Raw genomic sequence first — 12256 nt, forward strand, 5'->3', positions numbered from 1 at the left:
ATTTTCTCCACTGCTCAGGGGGAGAAATCGATGACACGGCAACGAGCATATTCAAAGCCCCATCCGAGAGCTGTCACCGCACAAGAAGGAATGCTTTCCGGGGTGAAATGCAACCAAAGCGGGGGCCCGGGCGGCTGGCCCGACAACATCCCAGCCTTTGAGTGCGCTGAACGCGGCGCCTTTTCTTCTGATGGCGCCGGGAAGAGGCTGCCCTGTGACATCGCTTCTTCATCCGCTCGGGGGCTGTGTCCAATCCTCAGGTCCGGGACCACCTGACCGCCACCAGGCGCTTGTGCCCGTCCGCCCCGCAACCCGTGGCCGAGCGATGGTGAAGTCGAGACAACAGCTGCCTGGATGGGAACAGCTCAGGTCACGATCTCACGCTTTGTGGGTTCGAGCTTTGCATCGTATGGGATTCTCTCCCTCCCTCTCTCTCTCTCTTTAAAAATTAAAAAATAAAAACAATAAAAGACGGAGAATTACAAACATACTTATCCCTTCCAGTGACATGAAGGCCCTTGTCTAGGTGCCTCACATAAGGGGAATCCTCCAGAATTTGTCATTTGGGGTCTGGCTTCTTTTTCACTTAGCATCATGTCTTCTGGGTTCACCCCTGTGATAACACGAATCCAAACTTTATTCCTTTTTTAAGGCCGAATAATATTCCATTGTATGTGTTTGTCTTATACTTAAAAAAAATTTTTTTTAGCGTTATTTCTGAGAGAGAGACAGAGGCAGGGAGCAAGCAGGGGAGAAACAGAGAGAGGGGGAGGACACAGAATCCGAAGCAGGTTCCGGGCTCCGAGACATCGGCACAGACCCCGAAGCGGGGGCTCGAACCCACGAACCGTGAGATCACGACCTGAGCCGAAGTCGGACGCTTAACGGACTGAGCCACCCAGGTACCCTGTTTATCTTATACTTTTGATAACGTTTACACATGTGAGTCTCGGCCTTCAGAGTTCTTTCGAATTCCTTTGGGTCTACACCCGGGACCGGAACCACCAGATCCCGGGGTAATTCTACACTTACCTTTCGGAGGCATCGCCAGACTGTTTTCCACAGCCGCTGCCCGATCTTACGTTCTACCGTTAACTATACACATATTTTATTTAGCTTTGTTTATTTACGACAGATCGTTTCCTGATTACCGAAGATTGGTGGTTCACCTGTGCCATTATGGCGTCTGGGGAGCGAGACTGCCCTGCGGGTGTTCAGTTTTGTGGGTCTGGATCAGAAAACCCAGCTGCTGGTGGCACCTGGGAGGCTCAGTCGGGTCAGCATCTGACTCTTGATTTCGGCTCAGGTCATGATCTCACAGTTCACGGGTTCGAGCCCCGCGTCCAGCTCTGTGCCAACAGCTCGGAGCCTGGAATCGGCTTTGGATTCCGTGTCTCCCTGTCTCTCTCTCTCTCTCTCTGTCTCAAAAATAAACATTAAAAAAATGTGAAGAAAGAAAAGAGAGAAAAAGAAACCTGAGCTGCTAAGGTCCCGTCGTGCTCAGACTAAGATGTGTGGCGCTGTGTGAGAGGGTCTGTGGGCGCACGTCCAGGCCACGGTGTTGGGCGTGGGGTCAGTCTGCTGTGTCTCCCCCAAACTGCTCCGGAGGAAGGGCAGCTGGAGGCGAAGTGGCTGGGGCCGGGCCGTGGGCGTGGAGAAGAGGCGGAGATTGGTGGAACAGCGTGGGGGCAGGTGGAACAGCATGAGGACAGGTGGAACAGGAGAGAGCAAGGCCCGGGGACCCACCTGTGAGAAGCCACGCATCCCACGTACCCTGCCTAAACTGACAGACGGCTGGCACCGTGCCTGGGACGGGCCGAGAGAAGAGAAAATCAGGCATTCATTCAACAAATGTCCTCTGAACACCCGCCTCACCGCGAGCTGGCCTGTAGACACAGGCAGACCCAGCCCTCCTGTGTTGAGTCCCCAGCCCTGCCACGAGTCTCTGCTCTCGCCAAGTGCGACCAGCCTGCTGAAGGTGTCCCCCAAAACACGCACCTCCACGCAGTAACAGCCACCGTCCATGAAGAGTTCAGCACGGGCCTAACTAAGCACGTCATACGGATTCACACCCAATCCTGACGACAACCCCCGTTTTACAGGTAAGAAGGTAACTGTAGCTCAGAGAGGCTGTGTCACTGCCCAACGTCACACAGCTGAGAGCTGGAGGAGCCCACGCCGGTCGCCCCAAACGGCCTCTCTAAATCCGAGAGCCTTCCCCGAAGACACCGAAAGCAACACCGGCAAGGAGGGTGACGTCACACACGGCACAGAATCCGGTATTTTCCGAAGCCCCTCTCAGAGGGCCGGAGTCTACCGGGGGTAGCTTCCCGACCCTTCCCCAGGTGTCCCTGGGTCCTCCGTCCTTCTGCCCAGACTCCTCAACACCCACCCCTGCCCAGAGCCTTTGGCGGTGATGAACCACTCCTTCTGGAAAGCAGTGGCTGTCACCCCCCACCCCCCACGGCGGCCTCCCCGGAAAGCCTGGCGGCTCTCCCCAGAGCGGCCCCGCCTCCTCGAGGGCAGGCAGGACTGCCGAGAGCAAACATTTTTTTCCCCTTTGTCACATAGAGTAATAGACTCTTGAAAGATCACATACTTGGAGGATCACAGCTGAATCTTATAATCTGAGACTCTCCATCAAAGCGCCTGACGACCATCGACTAAGAGAACCTCGGAGTCAGTGACTCGAGAATCCCGGCACGCCACCATCCCTCCATCACGGACCGGGCAGTGGCTGCTGTCGCAGAGCGGCCCAGGCTGGTGAGCTGACACAGGGCAGGCCAGGAGAGCGGGGGGGGGGGGGGGGGGAGGGGTTAGGGAGGCGAGGAAGCCTGGGGGTGCAGAGGACGGGGTGGGGGTGGGAGGAGGGAGGCTCAGCCTGTTGTCACACTAGAGGAAGCAGTTGGCGGGTGAGGCCTGGCTCTGTTACTGATGGTTTTTAATTATGTAAATCAGCCCAGGGCCTTCGCCTGGCACAGGCTTGGCATCCATCAGCTGGCAGCAGAATTAATCAATAAATAACCAGCTGGATGGGGCCTGGGCAGAAGCACCCGGCCACACCCCCACCACTACCCCCGAGGGGTCCTCCCAAGCTGGCAGGAGTAAAGGGATTACGGGCAGCTCAGGCCATCAGTGTAGCACACGCACACACACACACACACACACACACGCACAGGCACCAGGCATATAGCTATAGCTTTGGAAGCCTCATAGACGCGCACAGGTGGATGTGCCTGCACACACAGACTCTGGGCTGTCGCAGCCCCTGTGTGCGTGTGCCCTGCACGTATCTCCCCCCGCAGAGCCCAGCGCGTGCCCGGGAGCACAGCGGTTAGGAGGCAAGGTCCTCATTCCAACCTCACACTCGTCTCGGGTGGGACGGAGCTTTGCAGCTCACGGCCCACACCGCTTGACCCCCACAGCAGCCCTGCGAGGCTGGCCCGGCTGGGCCGAGGCCCCCGTTTGACAGACAAGCTGAGTCTCAGAGAAGGCACTTGTCCGAGGTTACATCCGGCCGTCTTTCCTCCTCCTCGCAGCCACCCTTGCCCCCACCCACGCAAAGGTTTGAAGGGCTCTAGACCCAAGAAAGTTGGCGGGGAGGGAGTGGGAGAGGGAGCAGGAGGGCCCCCAAGCCTCCCCCTGAGAGCAGGGGCCTTGATGACCCGGCAGAGAGCAGGGCGGGCCTGCAGCACCCCTCACCCCGCACTCCGGTAAGGGCCAGGCCGCTGGGGGGCCTTTCCGCTCTCCTAGGGAAGAGTGATAGATTGCTCTCTCCACCCGGCGTGCTCACCCCCCCAGTGCTGCCCCCATAAATCAGCCTCCCCATCTGGGCCTTGGCTGTTCCTTGATCCCTCGCCAGCTCTGGCGTTGTTATTTTCAACCATCCCCCGTGCAGGAGGGGACTCACAGGAAGACTCGTAAAATTAATGGACGGGTTTCCTCCTCCCGTCTTCCCCTTTCTCTCTGCGCCTGGCTTTCCACTGGCCTCTACTCCTCTCCGGTTGGGATCACTAAATACCAAATGAGGAAATGACCCGAGACATGAATGAGTTTCACCGAGCGCGCCGTGGGCCCTCTGTCTCTGGGTCCGGCGGACAGTGCAGCTGGGGTCAGCTCACAGCACCCGCTTCCCTCGGTCTCAGCCCAGGGGGTTCCCAGCTGCCACCACCTCCCCAGGACGCAGGAAGAGGAAGCGGGAAGGTGCCCCTGCGTGGTCGAAGCAGACTCAGCGGGTCCTGGGGGCAGCCCGGGAAAGAACCTTGAGAGCCAGGGGCCCCCCAGGGTGGTCAGGCCTTGGGAGCTATCACTCCTCGGAACAGCTGATAAAGACACTGGACTTCGGAAAAGGTCCAGGGCGCACAGCGCTGGGAATTCAAAACCACACGAACAGTGGTTAGCCGCTCAGCCTCTGGAGCCAGCCTCTCCGAGTAGCTGTGTGATCCTGGGCAAGCTGCTTCACCTCTCTGTGCCTCAGTTTCCTTCTGGGTAAAGTGGAGTGAGGAATAGTACCTCCATCATAGGTGAGTGGGCACGTACCCTTTAGAAGAGTCACTGGTGAGGGCGCCTGGGTGGCTTAGTCAGTCAGACTCTGGGTTTCAGCTCGGGTCACGATCTCACGGTTCGTGAGTTCGAGCCCCACACCGGGCTCCGCGCCAGCAGTGCAGAGCCTGCTTGGGATTCTTTCTCTCTCTCCCCCTCTCTCTCTGCCCCTCCCCACCTCTCTCTCTCTCTCAAAATAAATAAATTTTAAAAAAATTTTTTTAAAAAGAAGAGTCACCGAGGACCACAGTCAAATGCTCTAAACCTTAGCAACTGTTACCATAATTAAAGATGCTGGTACACAGGCCCAAGAGTGCATCAGAATGCCCTGGAGGGCTTTTAAAACCCACACTGCTGCCCTCTCATCCCCGCTCCCTAGGGTTTCTGGTTTCTTCCTCGGTAGGTCTGGGAGGGGCCAGGAGTTTGCATGTCTAACACATCACCAGCCAAGGCTGGGACTGCTAGTCTGGTGAGAACACCTGAAGCCCATGTCAGTGCTCACTACCCAGCTCAGCTGCCCCACCCCCTTTACCGCTTGGGAACTAAGGCCCGGGGAGGGGAGTGTGTGCGACCTCCTCCCCAACCTTCCCCACTGACTCCAGGAGCAAAGAGGCAGAATTTGCCTTCCCTGCCAGAGGTAATCTTTTAATCTCTTTGGCTTTAATCTTGCAGCCCAGCATAAACCCAAATCCGCATGGGTGGGGGGGTGGGGGTGGAAGGAAGGGGGAGGGAGGGACACAAATCTCCTGTCCTGGTGAGGAGAGTAATCCAGGCTTTTAACCCTGCATTTCATCACGGATCTTTTATCCCATCTCTGCCTTCCTCACCCCTGGCTCCTGAGAGGCACTCCTCATAGGAGATGAGGAGGCAGAGAGAGCAAACGGATGGGGTAAGGCTAGGTTGGAATCACGTGTTAAAAAGACTCCACGTGGAGAAACCAAGCTTTCATTGCAAAACACATAAAAGAGAAATGATACGTTGTGGTTCATTGCCATTAAGAGTAATAGTCATCAAAAGACACCACTAAGAGAAAGAAAAGCCAACTCACAGATGCAGAAAAGCTATTTCAATACATATATCTGACAAAGGACTAGTACGCAGCATATATAAAGAACTCCTACAAATTAATAAGAACAAACATTTTTTTTAATAGGCAAAAGATATGAAGTGGGATTTCACAAACGAAAATCTCAGAATCACCCATACCCACATGAAAAGACACTCAATGTTATCGACCATGAGAGATATGCAGACTAAAACCACCACAAGCTATCATTCACACTCACAGGAACAACCACAATTGAAAACTGAAAATATCAAATATAGGAGAGACGAGGATCAACTCTCATATGGGACTAGTGGGAGTAGCAATGGTTCAACCTGTCTGACAGTCTCTTACAAAGTTGTGCATATGTCTATTCTATGACCCAGCCATTCCACAACTGGGTATCTGCCCAAAAGAAGTGAATGTATATGTCTACACAAAGACTTGAACACGAATACTTTCTGCAGCTTTACTCATAGCTCCAGACAGGAAACAACCCAACTGTCCATCAACAGAATAAATGAATAGACAAATGATGGCATAGCCCACAGTGGAATATTACTTAGCACTAAAAAAAAAAAAATCAGGGCTCCTGGGTGGCTCAGTTGGTTAAGCATCCGACTTCAGCTCAGGTCATGATCTCATGGTCCGTGAGTTCAAGCCCCGCTTCGGGCTCTGTGCTGACAGCTCAGGACCTGGAGCCTCCTTCGGATTCTGTGTCACCCTCTCTCTCTGCACCTCCTCCACTCGTGCTCCTCCTGTCTCTCTCTCTCAAAAATAAATAAACGTCAAAAAATTTTTAAAAAATCAACTATAGATACGCATACCACAATCTGGACGAATCTCACAAGTATCACACTAAGTCCAAGAAGTCAAAAGCAAGCGGACATCTGCATGACTCTGTTTAGATGAAATATAAGTACAGGCAAAGCCAGTCTCTGGGGATAGAGGTCAGGATCACGGTTGCCCTTTGAGAGAGGAAAGGTTAGTGACTAGGAAGGGCGTAAGAAGCCTTCTGGGGTGCCGGGAATGTTCCACAAACATAGGTAAAAATTCACTGAACTGTACACATAAAATCCGCGCTTTCCTTTCCTAGATGCAAATTATACCTCAATATTTTTTCAGCAACAGTAAAAAAGAAATGAAAAGATACTATATTTGAAACATGTACTCAGACCATCCCCCTCCCCTTTGGCACTCAAAGGACCCAGGACCCAGCCCAGCTCTGCCACAGCGTGGCTTTGACTCAGCCTCAGTTTCCCCATCCGTAAAAAGGAAAGAATCTCCAATAACCTCCCCAGTCTGTGGGGAGGATCCGTGTGAAAATAGAGGCGAAATGTTCTCTTGGATTGTCACAACCCTTGTGACCCCCTCTCAGGGCCTGGCAGAAATTGGTGGGGTAGGGTGCATGAAGTTGGTCCCTGGACCTGGGCTGCCTGGGGATGGGCCTGGAGGAGTGTGAAGAGGTCTCCCCAGACAAGCTACCATTTGCTGGCCACCCACATCCTCAAGACTCCAGGCTACTCCTATCCTACCCTCCCAGGTAGACCATCCAGACCTCCAGCCCAGTGCCAAACGATACCATCACTGCTGTCATCATGGTTCCTTCCAGAACATACCTGCAAGGCACAGAGCCCCTGCTTGACGGCCTTCTCCTCTCTCCCCCTTGCCCTGCCATCATTGCCTGGCAGAACCCCTCCCCCAAAGCTGAAACTACCATAGGACACTGAGGGGGAGATAAAACCCCCAAACTAGCAAGGCCCCGAAGGGCCTGGGTCCCGGCATTCGCAGGCAGGGCTCCTTCCCCTCACCCTGTCCAGCTGTCTTGCCTGAAACAGTCACAGCACCTGAAAAAAGCCACAGGCTCCACTTTGGGGTGTATAGGACACTACTGTGCTCTGGGGCCGAGGTGGCAAAGTGCCCTTCTCGTGTCCTGTCTCCCATTTACGTTAGTAATGAACTCACGTGGCAATGAGCCCAGCCGAAAGGTTCCACTTCCCAGCCTCCCCTGCGGTGAGGCGAGGCCAGTGAGAGAAACATGTGTTGTCAGGCGGGACCAAGGGAAACGTTCAGCCGGTCTCTACCCACCACCCCAGAGAGCAGATGTGACGATGGAGGTCCAGCAGCCACTTTGTAGCATGAGGCGACTTTGAGGGCGGAAGCCACGTGCCAAAGTTGGTGAAACTAAGAGAAAGAAGGAGCCTGGGTCCCTGACGACACTGCTGGGTCCCCCACCACCTCTGGACTCTCCTACCTCCCGACGTCCTCTGTGTGAAACAGAAGTAAGCCTCAGTCTGGTTCAAGCCATCATGACTTCCGCTCTCTGTTATCCGCAACAGGAAGCAACCCTGAACTGATACACAAAAGCCCTGCAAGGTTGCGATTCCTGGCCTGGAACGCAGGAACGTTTGCACATCACAAAGAGCAAACAAACCAACAAACGAAACGCTCGCTGGATGGGGTAAAATCCTCCTTTAAATGGTCTTCCTTTGGCTTTGCCACGTGAAGCGGAGTAGTTGGCAAGAAGCTCCCCGGTGAAACCGAGGCTTGCGGTTCTCCCGCAAGAAGGGTCACTGTTCAGCCACCCTGTGACCTCCCTACATGACCGTCCTACGATGCAAGGCCCCGGGGGCTGGGAACTCAGCAAGGGCAGCAGACAGCCTGAGTTCAGATCCCTGCTCCACGAACTGCGGCCCTCTTTGTGCCTCGGTTTCTTCTAGGGTGAGGAATACAGAGCCCGACCTGGGAAGAGTTTGGAGCGGTGCCTGGTGCATAGGAGGGGCTCGAGACTGTCAGCCACTGTTTTCACGTTCGTGCTGAGAACTTTCTTTCTTTTTTTTTTTCTTTTTTTTTTTTTTACATGTATTTGTTTTTGAGAGACAGAAACAGAACACAAGTCGGGGAGGGGCAGAGAGAGAGGGAGACCCAGAATCCGAAGCGGGCTCCAGGCTCCGAGCTGTCAGCACAGAGCCCGACGCGGGGCTCGAACCCACGGACCGCGAGATCGTGACCTGAGCCGACGTCGGATGCCCAACCGACCCAGCCGCCCAGGCGCCCCTAGAACCCTCTTTCTTTGCGTCTGCTTGTAACACGAAACTGAACTTACTCTCCAGTTTTGGAACATTTCATCCCCCCCCCTCCCCCCCGCTTCATACTCACTGCCCTTATTGGAATCAACCCTGGGAAGAGCCTCCTGGCCCAGGAGGTGGACCCCAGACCTTTTCCTCTTGCTTGGGTTTCCGCGAGCAAAACCCAAGCGTGATTGTAGGCGATTCGCTTGCCAAGCGCCAGGGCAGAAATTTCAACGCGTCCGTGCCACTGAGGCAGCGTCAGGAAGCTCCCTCCGTCCCAAACGATCTCCCCTCCGACACTGACTGAAATTCCACACTAGAGCCAGAGGACCCCTAGGAGGAGAAGCCATTTAGAAGCACAACATCTTGGAGTAAATGCACGTACTCAGGTCAGCGTCGGGGAGGCAGTCTCGGCAGGGAAAGGGAGGGCAACGCCGCAGGCGAATTTTTGGATCTTCTCGGGGCAGTGCGAGAAGCCTCTAGAGGCTGTGAGCTCAGTCTCACCCACCTACACATGGCGCGCGCGCGCACACACACACACACACACACACACTGATAATCGCTTTACCCCAGCAGTAGGGGCTTAAGCGGCTATGTAGGCTAGCACCCCCCCCCCCTCAGCTGCACCAGTCACCTCTGTCCCGAGGCGCTCGGTTCCCAGGGGCTCAGCAAGGGACGTCTTCAGGGCTGGCGGCTGATGGGGTTTCAACAGAGCCAGTCAGCTGCCAGTAACACACAGCCTCTCTCTGTCTCTGTCTCTCACGCACACGCAGTCATGCCCAGACGCACAGTCGGAGGCAACACGCGAGACACGGGCGCACCGAACTGTCCTCCCAAAGGCGTGACAAAGGGGGACAGGCCACACACAACCGTCCCGTCCGGGAGGAGGCTCTGGTCTGCATGCTCCCAGAAATAAGGCAGCTGCACAGACAGGAGCGCTCCCACCCAGATCTTTCCCCGCCCCCCACCTCTGGTGCCCCCCCCATCCCTGCTGCTAGTCAGGCATTGCACCCCCAGAAGTTCTCAGCTCCCCTCCTCCACAGGAGCCCCATAGCCTCTCCCCGGGAACCAAGCCCAATCAGGGTCCTCCTTCCCACTCATCCCCTTTCCCAGCACTCAAGGCCCCCCAGGAATCTTTTTACCCCCCCCCCACTTCCCCCATTAACGCCCCCTCCTAGCCCTGGGACTGTAAGAACCCAGGCATAAGAACCACGTCTGCCCTCGTCTCCCCCGCCTGCGCCACAGGGCTACGCACGGAGGTGCAGGGCCCCAACCTTCCCCTCCCCCTGCCTAGGGCTCACCCCCTCATCTCCCCCCCTTGGGGAGCCACTGGCGGCGCCGCTCGTTTTCCAGCGAGCGCGTGACAACAGAGATTAGAGCAATTAGAGAAAAGTCATCAGAGGGCAAGGCAGGAGCCACCATGACACCCAATTACCAGGGCCGGCAAGACACGGGCGAAGCACAAAACTCACTCACACAGATGACAGAGTTGCACAAATTCCAAAGCAAGGGAGGGGCAGGAGGGGGGAGCCAAGTTCCATTTGAGACTCTCTTGTTTCCGTCTCAACCTGCTCTCTGCTGTTTGCGGCAGCTTTCGCATCAGTGCGCCCAAGAGAGGCAGGCGGGGCGGAGGTGATTTCAGTCCCATTTTATAGAAGTGACTGCGGCCCAGGGGATGGGGAAGAACAGTTGCACAGCGTCCAGGCCACCCGCCCGGTCTTCCCGGCTGAAGGCGGGGATCAGGGTGGCCCCAGTCCCCGGGAGAGGTCCCCGATGGCTTTCCGTCCCGTTCTCTGCTCTTCTCTCCCTGAAAATAATCGGCGAAGGGTTGAGGTACACGGGCATGCTGTCTGGGGCTCGCGGTGGGCTTGGCATCTGCACGGGGGGTGACCTTGCCCTGCAGCAAACGACAGAATTATTTCATCGATGGCCGCGGTCCCCAGCTGGTCACGGTTTGCCGAGCCCGGTCCATGGGCCGTGTGCTTTTCCTCCCTGGCAGGGAGCGGTGCGGGTTTTCTCAGCATCTGAGCGCGGGTGGTCCATTTTCATGCCCCCTTATTAGGCCTTTCCCAAGCCTGGCCTGGTCCCCCCCTGGCAGCTCCCCCCACCCAAGCATCTTAACCTTCCTGCCTGGCCCACCTTGCCCTGAGCCTGGCCTGGGCAAGAAGCCAGCAAGTGATGCAGGAGTGCCCCCTGGTGGTGGTAGCCTGTTCCGCCCACTGGGACTCCAGCCAGGGGTCTAGCGAGCCTCACTCCCCACACACACCTCCCCGACTGCCCGCCTGTCGCCTGTCGGGGCAGAGGGAAGACCGGGAATCTGTGGAGGAAGCACAAACGCCCGAGGCCTGAGGAAGTTGCGGATGGCTTCATCCCTGTTCCAGCAGCTGGCAGCACGAAGGCCCCTGGGTGGCAGGTGGACACCAGGCACAGTCAAGAAAGAGGGCAGGAAAGAGGTTCAGCACCAGCGTGGCCCATCAGAGGCGCTCGGGAGATGTGGGATGGATGAAAAAAAGAATAAGCGGATAAGTGAATAAATGAATTCGTTGTTTCCTAAAAGGTGGTGTGAATATCACTATCAGTAAGCAAGCTGATGTTTAGATAATATTGATTAACTCATTTAAAAGCAATGTACTTCTTTTTATGTGCGTTACTTGTAATATATCTGGCCCATCCGATTAATGGTATCAAGTGTATTTTCGGAGCGCCTGGGTGGTCAGTCGGTTGAGCGTCCAACCTCTGATTTCAGTTCAGGTCACGATCCTAGGGTCGCGAGATCAAACCCCGCACTGGGCTCCATGCAGCACGGAGCCTGCTTAAGATTCTCTCCCTCTCTCTCTCTCTCTGTCTCTCTCCCTCTACCCCTCTCCCCAGCCGTGCTCTCTCTCTAAAAAACCATAAACAAACAAACAAATATAAAACAGATGTCTTTAGGTACAAAAGGGGCCAATGCAAAAAAAAAAAAAAAAAAAGAACTTTAGGTAAAAAACATGTGGGTATCCTCAGGACCCAGCAAAGAGGTGTTTGATTAATGCTAGTGTAATAAATTAATGAATGGAGACACGGCCAGGCAGACTGTGGATGGTCTTATAGAGCAGTATATGGGTCCCAAACTTGGCTGTATGTTGGAATCACCTGCTTTAAAAAGCATCTCTGGGGGCGCCTGGGTGGCGCAGTCGGTTAAGCGTCCGACTTCAGCCAGGTCACGATCTCGCGGTCCGTGAGTTCGAGCCCCGCGTCGGGCTCTGGGCTGATGGCTCGGAGCCTGGAGCCTGTTTCCGATTCTGTGTCTCCCTCTCTCTCTGCCCCTCCCCCGTTCATGCTCTGTCTCTCTCTGTCCCAAAAATAAATAAACGTTGAAAAAAAAAAAATTAAAAAAAAAAAAAAAAGCATCTCTGGGGGGCGCCTGGGTGGCGCAGTCGGTTAAGCGTCTGACTTCAGCTCAGGTCACGATCTTGCGGTCCGTGAGTTCGAGCCCCGTGTCAGGCTCTGGGCTGATGGCTCGGAGCCTGGAGCCTGTTTCCGATTCTGTGTCTCCCTCTCTCTCTGCGCCTCCCCCATTCATGCTCTCTCTCTCTGTCCCAAAAATAAATAAACGTTG

The 12256-nt window shown here is 55.2% G+C and overlaps 1 protein-coding gene and 1 long non-coding RNA gene across 2 annotated transcripts in view; both read right to left on the reverse strand.

Annotated features, from left to right (window-relative positions):
• The window catches only part of ELFN2 (extracellular leucine rich repeat and fibronectin type III domain containing 2), a 77770-nt gene extending 68556 nt beyond the window's left edge, over positions 1–9214 (reverse strand). Inside the window, exon 1 of the mRNA XM_045467296.1 lies at positions 9044–9214. The gene's annotated coding sequence lies outside the window, so the exon portion shown is untranslated. The remainder of the gene's footprint in view (positions 1–9043) is intronic.
• Positions 9215–10126: 912 nt separating this feature from the next.
• LOC123592229 lies at positions 10127–11225 on the reverse strand. The gene is made up of 2 exons (XR_006709641.1): positions 10925–11225; positions 10127–10555 (listed from the first exon to the last, which is right to left on the reverse strand). It is a non-coding gene; the product is annotated as an uncharacterized LOC123592229 (long non-coding RNA).
• Between the last annotated feature and the right edge of the window lie 1031 nt (positions 11226–12256).

The sequence above is a fragment of the Leopardus geoffroyi genome, chromosome B4, assembly GCF_018350155.1.
Source record: "Leopardus geoffroyi isolate Oge1 chromosome B4, O.geoffroyi_Oge1_pat1.0, whole genome shotgun sequence".
NCBI classification, from domain to species: Eukaryota; Metazoa; Chordata; class Mammalia; order Carnivora; family Felidae; genus Leopardus; species Leopardus geoffroyi.